A 14,422-nucleotide genomic window follows, 5' to 3' on the forward strand; every position below is an offset into this window, starting at 1 on the left:
TGGATGCCAGTGGATGGTCAGCAACCACCTAGTTCAGGTGTTGGAGCTAGACATGAATGGTGAAAGTCCAGAAGAAGCTAGTAAAGAAAGATCTCTGAGATGATGAAAGGAGTTGTTATTCCATTCTGAAGCCCTTTTTGAACAATTGGTGTGTGGTGACCTTGGAATGTACTTTCTCAGGTAATGTCTCATCATCATTGGTACATAGTCAAGACATTAGTTGTTATGCCTAAGGATAAGAGGAATATTGAGTTAAAGTAAAATCATATTACTAGACATGATATAAGGAGAGCTGACAAAGTGCCTGTAAGTGTTTGGGGGCAGGAGTTTACTATATGACATGTGTGGATTTGGTGGGTCATTCTGTGTTATCATGTAAGGTAAAGGCTTACTAGTAGAGTGAATACATAAACTTGAATTAAGGCCATAGTGAATCCAGGGCTATGAAAGTAATGATAGCTTTGGTGGGCTAATGTTCACTAAAGCAAGGCTTCCTCCTCCAATTAAATGGTGAGTGAGTAGGTGTTCAGCAATGATACTGGCAGTTGGCCATATAGCTGGTGCTCTTGGCTGCATGAAAAGACCAATGGTTTTGTTAATTACTAGTACTGGACTGAGTGAGATGGGTGTTCCTTGGGATAGAAAGTGGGTTCCGTTTTGTCCTTGATTTCATCCTATGATTATGGACAGTTATTATTTGTTTTGATGTTACCTGAGTTAGTGCTGGGAGCTACATTGGCCTTGCTGGGTGACACAGTCACAGTGAGGAAATGGCAGATGTTTGCGCAGCTCCTGCCATGAAGCAAGACTAGTATTTCCTTCTACTATTGGCTCATATTGGGAATGGGACTGCTGTTACTGATTAGGCCTCACAATGTTCCAAATCAGACAGATATTCCCCACACAGATACCTCATGAGAAGAAGCGTATTCCCACATCTACAAAGAAGATTTTAGATAAAGCACTGCAGATGTTTGCCAAAATGCTCTTCTAATGAGCCTTGCAGACCCAAGACATAAATAATAAAGGGGGCTAAAAACACAAGAATTATGATTGACTGGCTTGGAGAAGAAGAACTTAATGTAGAGATAAGAAACAGACTAGGACTGGACATAAGTTGCTACATATACCTTTGTTAATTAGAGCCACAAATACCTTCCCTTATGCTGACATCCATAATAAGGATGAATAATGAGGATGGGAAAGAGTAACTAAAACATAACCCCATATATAAAGACTGACATATTTAAGGCCCCTATGATATTGCACCCTCAGCATCAAACAAAAGGATTTACACAAGCAGTCTACTGAGCAGTCCAAATACATTCTTCCTCTTGTAAGCCAGACAAAATAACTCCTAGCCTGTCTATATATTACTCAATTTATGACTTAATCTTAGCATCATTGACATAAACAGATGTGTACATTATCTGCTTTTCACTGAGAACATCCTGTTGTCTTCTTAGTTGTGAGATTTACCACCAGTACAAACAAATGTATATGATATCTGCTTTTTACTTAGAACATCCTGTTTTACTCTTAGTTGTAGAATTTACTAGCTTACTATAATTAGGATAGTTTGGCCAGAATGCCTCTGTAAAACTTGTATCTGTACACTTTTCAAAGCATCCTATCACAGAGATTTGTTTGTTGTAAAAGTTCCACCTGCTGATGTCCTGTTATCACTTAACCTATAAATAAAGACACAAAAACTGACAGAGCAGAGATGCCTGCCTGGTGATCAGAAAGAAACTTGAGGCTCTCACTCACTTTAGCTGACACTGTCCATCCTTTAGGGATCACTGGACCTGCTGGAACTGGACTCCCGGCAAGTTAGTCATTGTTTGATGGCAGTTAGACAGTTGCTGATTAGTTGGTTAGGTGTAGGGGATATAATGATTAAAATTACAGTAGATAACCCTATCATTATTGGAGTAATGAAAGAGGCACATAGATTTTCATTTACTTTTTCTCTCAAGGGGTAAGGTACTCCAGTGTCTTCATTGTTTTTAATTCTGGGTTTGATGGGTAGTAATGCTTTGAAATTTTTAGTTGAAATATAACAAATAGGGTTATAATTATTGATATGAAGGTGGTAAGTTATGTCGATATGTATATAGTTGTGGCATTTCATTAAAAAGAGGCTTAAACTGTCTTTAACTTCTAAAGTTAATGCTACTTAGCTTCTTAGTGACATTATAGTTGCAGATAATTTTTCTAAGTGTTTTAGTGGGATTAATTCAGGAATGATTGATTGGTATAAAACTGATTTGACCCACAAATTTCTGAGCACTGCCCATACTATAGGCCTGCATGCATAGGTATTCAGGTTGACTTAATTGTCTGAGAATGCATCTGTTTTTAGGCCTAAAGAGGGATGGATGGATCATGAGTATAAGATGTCTGCTAATGAGATTAATATTTGGATTGTTTTTTCTATGCATAATACAACTTGGTTGTCAACCTTTACTAGTTGTAGCTCTCCTGGTGTTAGGTCTTGTGTGGGGATTAAAGTTTTAGAAGTCAAGGAAGTCAAGAAATAGAAGTCACAGTTTAAGTCTTCATAGTCTGTATATTCATAGTTTCAGTATCATTGATGGATCATAGTTTTTATAGTTAGTGAGGGGTTGTTGATCTCCATTAGGATTAGGATAATGGTGGGTAGGATAGTCTATATTGTTTTTACTTCTTGTACATCTATTGTATTTGTGTGGGTTAATTTCACTGTTAATATTAGTGAAATGATATAAAGAACTAGAGAGGTGATTATGAAGATGATTACATATGGTCATGAAAGTGTAGGAGTTCTTCTGTGATGGGGGATGTTGTACCTTAAAAGCCTAGTTGAATGGCTATGTCCTGGAGATATAAAGCATTTACACCTGGGGGTGCTTGGGTGACTCGGTTGAACCTCAGACTTAGGCTCAGGTGATGATCTCCCAGTATGTAAGTTCAGGGCCCCATTTTGGGCTTTTTGCTGACAGCTCAGAGCCTGGAGCCTGCTTCAGATTCAGTGTCTCCCTGAATCTGTGTCTCTCTCTGCCCCTCCCGTGCTCATTCTATCTCTCTCTCTCTCTCTTTCAAATAAATTTTTAAAAAAATTTAAAGGACTTAAACCTGTAATTTTACTTTGACAAAGTTATGTAATTTTTACTAATATTTCACTATTGAGAAAGATATAATGGTTATGGTATTGACTTGAAACCATTTCGAGAGCATTTTATTCTTTTCTTATTTTAGACTTATGTAAGTGAGTTCTTCAAATGAACGATACGGTAGAGGGAGTCATGTAGTCATTCAAGATTAGTGTTAGTTAATTCCACTATTGATTCTTCTCATTTGGATACAAATGCTTCTCAAATTATGAAGATAATTAATATTATTGCTGTTGAGATAAATAAACCTACAGATGGCATAGTATTTCCTGTTATGTATGCATCTGGATAGTCAGTGCAAAGTCGGAGCATTCCTGAGAGGCCAAGAAAGTGATGTGGGAAGAAAGTTATATTAGCTCCAGTTACTATGATTGTAAAGAGGACTTTTGCCCAAGTATGGTTGAATGTGTAGCCCGAAAATAATGGGAATCAGTGAACAAATCTTCCTATGATGGTGAATAATGCTTTTATTGATAATACATAGTAAAAATGTGCTACCATACGGTATGTGTCCTGGAGACAATGTCCAGGGATGGCTTGGCTAAGACAATTCCCGTTAGACATCTTACTGTGAAGAGGAAGATAAAAGCTATAGTATAACTAGTGACCACTTGATGTCGCCTCTATAAAGTGTTGCTAGTTAGCTAAATACTTTTATCCCTGTAAGGATAACAATAATTCTATGCAAAATATGTAAAATATGCTCATGTATCAACATCTGTTGATATAGATTACTGTTAATATATGATGGGCTCATACAATAAGACCTAGGAATCCAGTAGATATTATGACTCAGACTATTATATTTCCAAAAGGTTCTTTTTTCCCATGAATAATACATAATACTACATGAAATTATTACAAATCCAGGGAAGATTGGAATATAAACTTTGTGATATCTGGAGAATTGAAATCGGAATAGGTACTGGTAAAACACCTGGTGGTTCAGTCAGTTAAGTGTCTGACTTTTGATTTTGGTTCAGGTCATGATCTCACAGTTGTGGGACTGAGCCCCAAGTTGGGCTCTGTGCTGGGCATGGATCCTGCTTAGGATTCTCTCTGTCCCTCTCCCTCTGCTTCTCCCTTGCTTTCTCTCTCTCTTAAAAACAACAACAGCAGAAAAACATAGGCATTGGTATCAAACTAAGTTGCCGCCTCCTATAGGATCAAAGAATGAGGTGTTTAGGTTATAGCCTGTTAGTAATATGGTAATCCAGGCTGAGACTGGATGTGACAGTAGTAGCAGGATGGTTGTGGTTAGGAGGGATCCAATGAACAAAGGTGTTGGGTATTGAGATATAGCTAGTGGTTTTATATTAATAATTATGGTAATATGATTGATAGCCCCTAAAATTGAGAATACACATAGATGCAGAGAGAAGATGTGAAATTGACTGAAGCTTCTATGTGAGCTGGGTTGCTGGCTAGGGGTGTGCATACTGTTCAACTGGTTCCTTTACCTGCTCTAACTGTTGATGAGGAAAAGCAGAAAGGATGGTGGTAATAGTCCAAAGCTCATGTTATTTATTTGGGGGAATGCTATATTAGGTGCCTGATTGTTAAGGGACTAAATAGTTTCTGAATTCTCCAATTATAATAGGTAATACTATAAAGAAGATATCACAAATGCATGGGCAATTATGATTACATTATAAATTAGGATGTCTTCCAGTAAACTCCAGGTTGACCAAGTTTCATATGGATTAAAAGGCTTCAGGCAGTTCTTCCTGTTTTAGTTCATGCACCAGAGAGAAGGTAGGTATAGAGTGCTGATACCTTTATGGTTTGTGGAGAATAGTGGGCTGTTTATGAACAGGCAAGACAAAGGGAGACAAAGAATTGGAAGTAGGTTCCAGGCTCTGAGCTGTCAGATCCCAACGTGGGGCTTGAACTCACGAACCGAAAGATTAGACCTGAACTGAAGTTGGATGCTTAACTGACTGAGCCACCCAGGCACCCTTCTGTTGGTTCTTTAATGAACAGTTTTACAGTATCAGCAATGGATATAATAGACCAAGAGGGCCAACAATGTTTGGTCCTTTGCAAAATTGTATATATTCTAGCACTTTTCATTTGATTAGTATGAGGAATGTTATGGCAAGTGGGGTGGGGATAACCAATGAAATAATATTAATTCTAAACATATTCTTAGGAAGAGGAATTGAACCTCTGACTATAAGTGCTTAAGTTTTCCACAATTGGGCTCTGCGAACCTAACAAACCCTGGTCTTGTGCAGGGTAGACGTAAATTAACTAAATTGAGATTATATAATCTATTAGTTCGAGGGTGCTTCAAACTAATGAAGTAGTCTTCATTTTTCATGTCCTTTCATATTGGGAGAAATTTTTAAGAGAAAGGAACTAACCTGGATTACTTCTGGTCTGAACTCAGATCATGTAGGATTTTAATTATTGAACAAATGAGCCATTAATAGTCATTATACCTTTGGATGTCCTGATAAAAACTGATAAACCCTATTGTTATGAACCTTTGAATAGAATTGCACTGTTATCTGAGAATAACTTGTCTGTCGATCAATATGTAATGTAATATTTTGATTAGTGAGTCTAGATTTTAATCACACAAAGGTTATTTTGTTCTTTAAGGTCACTTCAACCAAAATTTCTAGTCCACTTAAAGTCTTATTACCCTTTATCACCTGATATTGTTCTATAGATTCCTTAAGTTATTTTCACTTTTTAAAATTCGTTTTTCCTTTTACTGATCTGTGTGTGTCAGTTCCACTGTCCTCTTCCAGGTCACTGACTCTTTTGTCTGCTTCATCTAGTCTGCTATTCAACCCCTTCAGTGTATTTTGCGGTTATTGTGCTCTTCAGCTTTAGAACTTCTGTTTGGTACTTTCTTATATTTTCTGTCTCTTTGTTGAACTTCTCTGCGTGTTCATCCATTCTTCTCTCAAGACTAGTGAGCATCTTTGTGACAGTTACTTTGAACTCTTCAGGTAAATTCCTTTTCCCTGTTTCAGTAAGGTTTGATTCTGAGATTTTTAGCTTGTTCTTTTCTTTGGAAGATATTTGTTTCCTCACTTTGCTTACTCTATGTTTGTTTCTTCTTCTTTAAATGTTTATTTTATTTTGAGAGAGAGCACAAGCAGGAGAGAGGCAGAGGGAGAGACAGAGGATCCCAAGCAACTTCCACACTGTCAGCGCAGAGCCCCATGCAGGGCTTGATTTCAGGAACCGTGAGATCATGACCTTAACTGAGATCATGAGTCGAATGCTTACCAGACTAAGCCACCCAAGCATCCTCTCTGTGTTTGTCTCTATGTCAAAGAGCTCTCTCTCCCAGTCTTGAAGGAGTGGTCACAGGAAGACTGGAGATGTGTTTCAGTCTGCTGTCTGTGTAGTGCCCTGGGGGTGATAGCCTACCAAGGACTGTCTCTCTAATTGTTTTAGGCCCATGGGGCTCAGAAGCACAAGCCCCCTTGGCCACAGGAGCCAGGTGTTCAAGAGGCATTTTCTGCAGAGATTGCATGTGCCTGTTGGGTTTGGTGAGAGTGGGGCTACAGGGGAGTGCTGACCTGGGCTGTGCCTGCCTGCTGACCTTAGTGAGGTGGGGCTGGGAGAGAGCATGTATCTTTTTATTTCTTCTTTGACCCATGATTGTTTAGTAGCATGTTGTTTAATCTTCACATATTTGTGAGTTTCCAGTTCTCTTATAGTTGATTTCTACTTTCATATCATTGTGATTAGAAAAGATGCTTGATAGGATTTCAGTCTTCTTACATTTAAGCCTGGTGGGCTAACATGATCTACTTTTGGGAATGTTTCATGTTTTCTTGAAGAATGTGTATTCTAGTGCTATTGGATGGAATATTCTGTATACATTAACTCCATTTGGTCTAACATATCATTTAAGGCAGTGTTTCCTTAAGTTCTGTCCATTGATCCATTGATGAAAGTGGGTATTAAAGTCTCCTATGATTACTGTTTATTTCTCCCTTTAGGTCTGCTAATTTTTGCTTTGTATATTTAGACACTCTTATGTTTGGGGACATAAATATTTATGAATGTTATATTCTCTTGTTATATTGACACCTTTATCATTATTACCTAATAACCTTTGTCTCATTATAGTTTTTGTCTTCAAGTCTATTTTGTCTGATATAAGTATAGCTTCCCCAGATTTCATTTGGTTTCATTTGCATGGAATATCTTTTCCCATTCCTTCACTTTCAGTCTATGTATGTCCTATGATCTGAAGCGAATCTCTTGTAGGCAGCAGATAGATGTGGTTTTTAAAAACGTTTTTGAGTGTTCCGTGCAACGTGTTACGATGTTACATTAGTTTCAGGTGTACAAAATGGTGACTTGACTTTGCATATTGTTTTATGCTCACAACTATAGCTACTATCTGTCACCATACAACACTGTTACAGTATCATGGATTATATTACCTATGTTGTGCCTTTTTATTCTCATGACTTCTGATACCATAAGTAGAAGCCTGTGTCTCCAACTTCCCTTGATTCATTCTGCCCATCCTCCTACCTGCCTTTCCTCTGACAACCATCAGTTTGTTTTCTGTATAAATCTGATTCCAATTTTTGTTTGTTTATTCACTTGTTTAGTAGATTCTACATTTGAGTCACATTATATGGTATTTGCCTTTCCTATTCCAACTTATTTCACTTGATATAATACCCTCTGGATCCATCCATGTTTTCTAAATGACGAGACCGCATTCTTTCTTATGACTGTGTAATATTCCAATGTATGTATATGCCACATCTTCCCTATCCATTCATCTATTGATGGACACTTAGGTTGCTTTCATATCTTGGTTACTGTAAATAATGCTGTAATAAATATAGGGTTGCATATATTGTCTTCTGATTGATGTTTTCATTTTCTTTGGGTAAACAACCCAGTAGTGGAATTATTGATCATATGATATTTCTATTTTTAATTTTTTGAAGAAATCTCATACTGTTTTCCACAATGAATGAAATTAATTTCCACCACAGTGGAAATTAAGACTTGTTATTTCTTGTCTTTTGGATTTTAGTCATTCTGATAGGTAGAAGGTGATATCTCATTGTGATTCTGATTTGCATTTCCCTGCTAATGAGTGATGTTGAACATCTTTTCACGTGTCTGTTGCCATCTGTACGTCTTCTTTGGAAAAATGTCTATTCAGGCCCTCTGCCCATTTTTTAATCAGATTATTTTGGGTTTTTTGAGTTGTAGAAGTTCTTTATACTTTTTGGATATTAACCTCTTACCAGATATATCATTTGCAAATGTCTTCTCCCATTCAGTAGGTTGCCTTTTTGCTTTGTTGATGGTTTCCTTCACTGTGCAAGAACTTGTTTTGATGTAGTCTCTTTATTTTTTTGGCTTTGTTTTCCATGCCAAAGGAGACATCTAGAAACTGTTGCTAAGTCCAATGTCAGTGACATTACTTCCTGTATTCTCCGATAGGATTTTTATGGCTTCAGGTCTCACACTTAGGTCTGTAAACCATTTTGAGTTTACTTTTTGCGTGTGGTGTGAGAAACTGGACCAGCTTCATTCTTTTATATGTAGCTGTCCAGTTTTCCCCAGGACAATTTATTGGAAAGACTATCTTTTCCCCATTGTATATTTTTTTCCTCCTTTTTCATAGATTGACCATGTAAGCATAGATTTATTGCTGGGCTGTCTATTCTGTTCCAGTGGTCTATGTGTCTGTTTTTGTGCCAGGACTATTCTGTTTTGATTACTACATCTTTGTAGTATGTCTTGAAATCAGGGATTGTGATGCCTCCAGCTGTTCTTGCTCCAGATCGCTTTGGCTATTCAGGGTCTTTTGTGCCCTTATACAAATTTTTGCATTATTTGTTTTAATTCTGTGAAAAATGCCATTGGTATTTTGATGGGGATTGTATTGAATCTGTAGTTTCTTTGGGGAGGATGGGCATTTTAACAATATTCTTCCAATCTATGAGCACAGAGTATCTTTCCATTTGTGTCATCTTTAATTTCTTTCATCAGTGTTTTATACTTTTCAGAGTATAGGTCTTTGACCTTTTTGGTTAAGTTTACTTCTAGGTTTTTACTCTTTATAGTGCAATTGTAAATAGAGTTGTTTTCTTAATTTCATTTTTTTGCTTTTGCACTATTGGTGTATAGGAATACTACTGGTTCCTGGGTATTTATTTTGTATCCTACAACTTACCTGAATTCATGTATTCTAATAGTTTTTCGTGGAGTCTTTTTTCCCCTATGTGTAGTATCTTATCTGCAAATAGTGACAGTTTAATTTAGTCCTTAACAATTTGGATGCCTTTTTTTTTTTTGGTGGTCTTATTTCTGTGGCTAGGACTGCCAACGTTATATTTTGAGTAAAAGTTTGAAAGTGGATATCCTTGTTTGGTTCCTGATTTTAGAAAGTTCTCGGTTTTCCACCATTGAGTATATTAACTATAAGTGTTTTATGTATGGTTCTTATTATGTTGCAGTGTGTTACCTCTAAACCCACTTGTGAGTTTTTATGATGAACAGATGTTGAATTTTGTCACCTGATTTTTCTGTATCTATTGAAATGATTATATGACTTTTATCCTTCATTTTATTTATGTGGTATAACATGTTGATTAATGTGCAAATATTGAATCATCTTTTCATCCCTAGAATAAATCCTATTTGATTGTGGTAAATGATTCTTTTAATGTATTTTTGAATGAGTGTGCTAATATTTGGAGTATTTTTGCATCTATATTGATTAGAATATTGGCCTATCATTTTATGTGTGTGTGTGGTATCTTTGTCTTGTTTTGCTCTCAGGGTCATGCTGGCCTCATAGAATGTATTTGGAAGCTTTCCTTCCTCGTCTGTTTTTTGGAATGGTTTGAGGAGAACAGTTACTAACTCTTCTTTAAATGTTTGGTAGAACTCACCTTTGAATCCATGTGGTCCTGGACTTATATTTTTTGGTAGTGTTTTAATTAATGATTCAGTTTTGTTACTAGTAATCAGTCTCTTCCGATTTTCTATTTCCTCTTGAATCAGTTTTGGCATATTGTATATTTCTAAGAATTTGTCCATTTCTTCTAAGTTGTCCAAATTGTTGACATATAATTTTTCATAATACTGTCTTATAATCCTTTGTATTTTCATGGTGTCCACTATTAATTATTTTTCACTTCTGATTTTATTGTTTTGGGTCCTCTCTCTTTTTTTCTTCATGATTCTGGCTGTTCATCAATTTTATCTTTTCAAAGGACCAGTTCTTTCATTTTTTTTTTCCTATTGTGTTTTTTAATCTTTGTTTACTTCTGCTCTGATATATAATTTCTTTCTTCTACTCACCTTGGGCTGTTATTTGTTCTTTTTCTAGTTCCTTTAGGTATAAGGTTAGATTATTGGTAATCTTTTGTTGTTGTTGTTGTTAAGATTTTAAGTAATCTCTACACCCAACATAGGGCTCAAACTCACAACTTTGCATGTTCTACTGACTAAGCCAGCTAGGTGTCCAAGGTTAGATTCTTTATTTGAACCTTTACTTGTTTCTTGAGGTAGGCCTATATCACCATATATCTGCCTCTTAGAACTGTCATTATGTTCCAAAGATTTTGGATGGTGCTGTTTTCATTTTCATGTCTCCATATATTTTTTAATATCTTCTCTGATTTCTTCATTGACCCATTGTCTGTTTAGTATTATGTTATTTAGCCTACATGTGTTTGTGTTTTTCCAGTTTTTTTCTTATGATTGATTTCTAGTTTCATACCCCTGTGGTTAGGGAAGATAAACACTATGACTTCAGTCTTAAATTCTTTAGAATGAATTCTTAAATTTATTGATAACTGTCTTGTAACCTAATGTAATCTATTCTGAAGAATGTTTCATGTGCACTTGAAAAGAATGTGTATTCTATTGTTTTTGGATGGAATCTTATGTATGTATCTCTTAGGTCCACCCGGTCTAATGTGCCATTCAAAGACACTGTTTTCTTATTGATTTTCTGCCTGGCTGATCTACCCCCTCAGGTAAATAGGGTGTCCCCTACTATTATTGTATTATCAGAAATTTCTCTTTATGTCCATTAATATTTGCTTTATGTATCAGATGCTCCAGTGTTGGGTTACATAGAGTATTGCAATTGTTATATCTTCTTGTTGGGTTGATCCCTTTATATAATGCACTTTTTTTTTTTTTTTGGTCTCTTGTTAGAATCTTTGTCTTAAAGTTTTTTTGCCTGGTGTATTTCTACTCCAGCTCCCCCCCGTCCCCCGTCACCCCAACTTCCTTTTGTGTGATGCTTTTCCATCCCTTCACTTTCAGTCTATTTGTGTCTTTAGGTCAGAGGTGAGTCCATTGTAGGCAGCATATAAATGGTTGGTCTTTGTTGTTTTACCCATTCTACCACCATGTGTCTTTTAATTGGAGCATGTAGGCTATTTACATTTAAAGTAATTATTGATAGGTATGTACTTCCATTTTGTTAATTGTTTTCTAGTTGTTTTTGTTGTTCTACTCTGTTCCTTTCTTCTTCTCTTGACCTCTTTGTAATTGATGAGTTTCTGTAGTGTTATATTTGGGTTTCTTTCTCTTTAATTTTTGTGTATCTTTTATAGGTTTGGGGTTTTTGATTACCATGACGTTCATATATAACACATTAAGTATATAACAGTCTTTATTAAGTTGATTATCACTCAAGTTCAAACAAATTAAAATTTTTTTTGCTCCCTGCACATTTTATGTATATGCTATTATAGTTTATATTGTTTCATTCATAATTTTCTTACATCTAATTATGGACACCTCTTTTCCACTTAAAGTCCCTATAACATTTCTTTTATAAGACTGTTTTATTGGTATAAACCCCTTTAATTCTTGTGTGTCTGGGCAACTCTGTCTTTTCTTCAATTCTTGTTGGATAAGCTGCTGGTTAGAGTATTCTTGGTTCCTTTAAGTACTTTGAATACATCATGCCACTTCCTTGTGGCCTGCAAAGTTTCTGCTGAAAAATCAGCTAATAGCTATATAGGGTTTCCCTTGTATATACTTTTTTTTTTTTTTTTTTTTTTTTTTTTTTTGCTTTTCTCTTGCTGCTTTTAAAATTCTCTCAATTAAAATATTAAAGATTAAAGATAATGTGTCATGGTGTGGACTTCCTTGGGTTTATCTTGTTTGGAACTCTCTGTGCTTCTTGAACCTGAATGTTTATTTTTTTCTCATAGGTTATGAAGGTTTTCAGTTACTATTTCTTCAAATAAGATTTCTGCCCCTTTCTTTCTCTTTTCTTCTTCTGGGACTCCTAGAGGGTCAAAGTTTGTTTCCTTGATGTTGTCCGTTTACCCATCCTCATTTATTTTTTCTTCCAAGATTTTATTTAAATTCAAGTTAGTTAACATATAGTGTAGTGTTGGTTTTAGGAGTAGAGTTTAGTGATTTATCACTTATATGTAACACCCAGTGCTCATTACTTAAAGTGCTCTCTTTAATGCTTTTCACCAATTTAGCCCATCCCCCCATTCACCTTCCCTCCAGCAACCCTGTTGGTTTTTTACATTTAAGAGTCTCTTGTGGTTAGCCTCCCTGTTTTTATCTTAGTTTATTTTTACTTCCCTTCTCCTATGTTCATCTGTTTTGTTTCTTATTCCACATATGAATGAAATCATATGGTATTTGTCTTTCTCTGACTAATTTTGCTTGGTGTAATACAGTCTAGTTTCATCCATGTTGTTTCAAATGGAAAGGTTTCATTGTTTTTGATGGCTAAGTAATATTCCATTCTATAAATTTGCCACTTTTTCTTTATCCATTCATTGGTTGATGGAAATATGGGCTCTGTCCATAATTTGGCTATTATTGATAGTGCTGCTATAAACATTGGGGTGCACATGCCCCTTTGAATCAGTACTTGTGTACTCTGGATAAATACCTAGTAATGCAATTTCTGGATTGTAAGATAGCTCTATTGTTAACTTTCTGAGAAACCTCCACACTATTTTCCAGAGTAGCTACACCAGTTTGTATCCCCACCAGCAGTGTAAGAGGGTTCCCCTTTCTCTGCATCTTCACCAACATCTATTGTTTCCTGAGCAGTTAATTTTCACTGACAGGTATGAGGTGTTATCTTGTTGTGGATTTGATTTGTATTTGTATGATGAGTGATGTTGAATATTTTTTCTTGTGTCTGTTAGCCATTTGTAGGTCTTCTTTTGAGAAATGTCTGTTCATGTTTTCTGTCCATTTCTTGACTGGATTATTTTTTTGGGTGTTGAGTTTGGTAAAGTTCTTTATAGAATTTGGTTACTAGCCCTTTATCCAACATGTCATTTGCAAATATCTTCTCCCATTCCATCAGTTGCTTCTTAGTTTTCTTGATTGTTTCCTTTGCTGTGCAGAAGCTTTTTATCTCAATGAGATCCCAATAGTTCATTTTTGCTTTTGTTTCCTTTGCATCTGGGGAGGTGTCTAGTAAGAAGTTGCTATGGCTGAAGTCAAAGAGGTTGCTGCCTTGTTCCTTTCTAGGATTTTGATTGTTTCCTGTTCCACATTTAGGTCTTGCATCCATTTTTGAATTTTTTGGTGGGTGGTATAAGAAAGTGGTCTGGTTTAATTCTTCTGCATGTTGGTGTCCAGTTTTCCCACTACCATTTGCTGAAGAGACTGTCTTTTATCCATTGGATATTCTTTACTGTTTTGTTGATCATGAGTTGACTACATAGTTGTGGGTCCATTTCTGGGTCCTCTATTCTTTTCCATTGATCTGTGTGTCTGTTTTTATGCTGGTACCATACTATCTTGATGAATACAGCTTTGTAATACAACTTGAAGTCTGGAATTGTGATGCCTTCAGCTTTGCTTCTGTTTTTCAACAATACTTTGGCTATTCGGGATCTTTTGTGGTTCCACACAAATTTTAGAATTGTTTGTACTAGCTCTGTGAAAAATGGTGTTAGTTTGATAAGGATTAGATTGAATGTGTGGATTGCCTTAGGTAGTATAGACATTACTTTTTAAAAATTCTTTTCTCTTTTTGCTGTTAAGCTTAGGTGCTTTTCATTGCCCTCTCTTCCAGATCACTGGTATGTTCTTCTGCATCAGCTAATCTTGTTGATTGTCTCTAGCACATATTGTTTAAAATTTCAGTTATTATATTCTTCAACTCTGATTGTATTTTATAAAATACTTTTTTGCATTTTTTTTTATTGAGCATCTCACTGAGTTCTGCCAGTCTTCCCTCCAGCCTAGTGAGCATTTTTACAATCATTACTTTATATTCTTTATCAGGCATATTGCTTATTTCCATT

The 14,422-nt window shown here is 35.8% G+C and overlaps 1 pseudogene; it reads right to left on the minus strand.

Annotated features, from left to right (window-relative positions):
- Positions 1-3,231: 3,231 nt before the first annotated feature.
- On the minus strand, positions 3,232-4,965 carry LOC115296818 (annotated as a pseudogene).
- Between the last annotated feature and the right edge of the window lie 9,457 nt (positions 4,966-14,422).

This window comes from Suricata suricatta, chromosome 7, assembly GCF_006229205.1.
Source record: "Suricata suricatta isolate VVHF042 chromosome 7, meerkat_22Aug2017_6uvM2_HiC, whole genome shotgun sequence".
Classification (NCBI taxonomy): Eukaryota; Metazoa; Chordata; class Mammalia; order Carnivora; family Herpestidae; genus Suricata; species Suricata suricatta.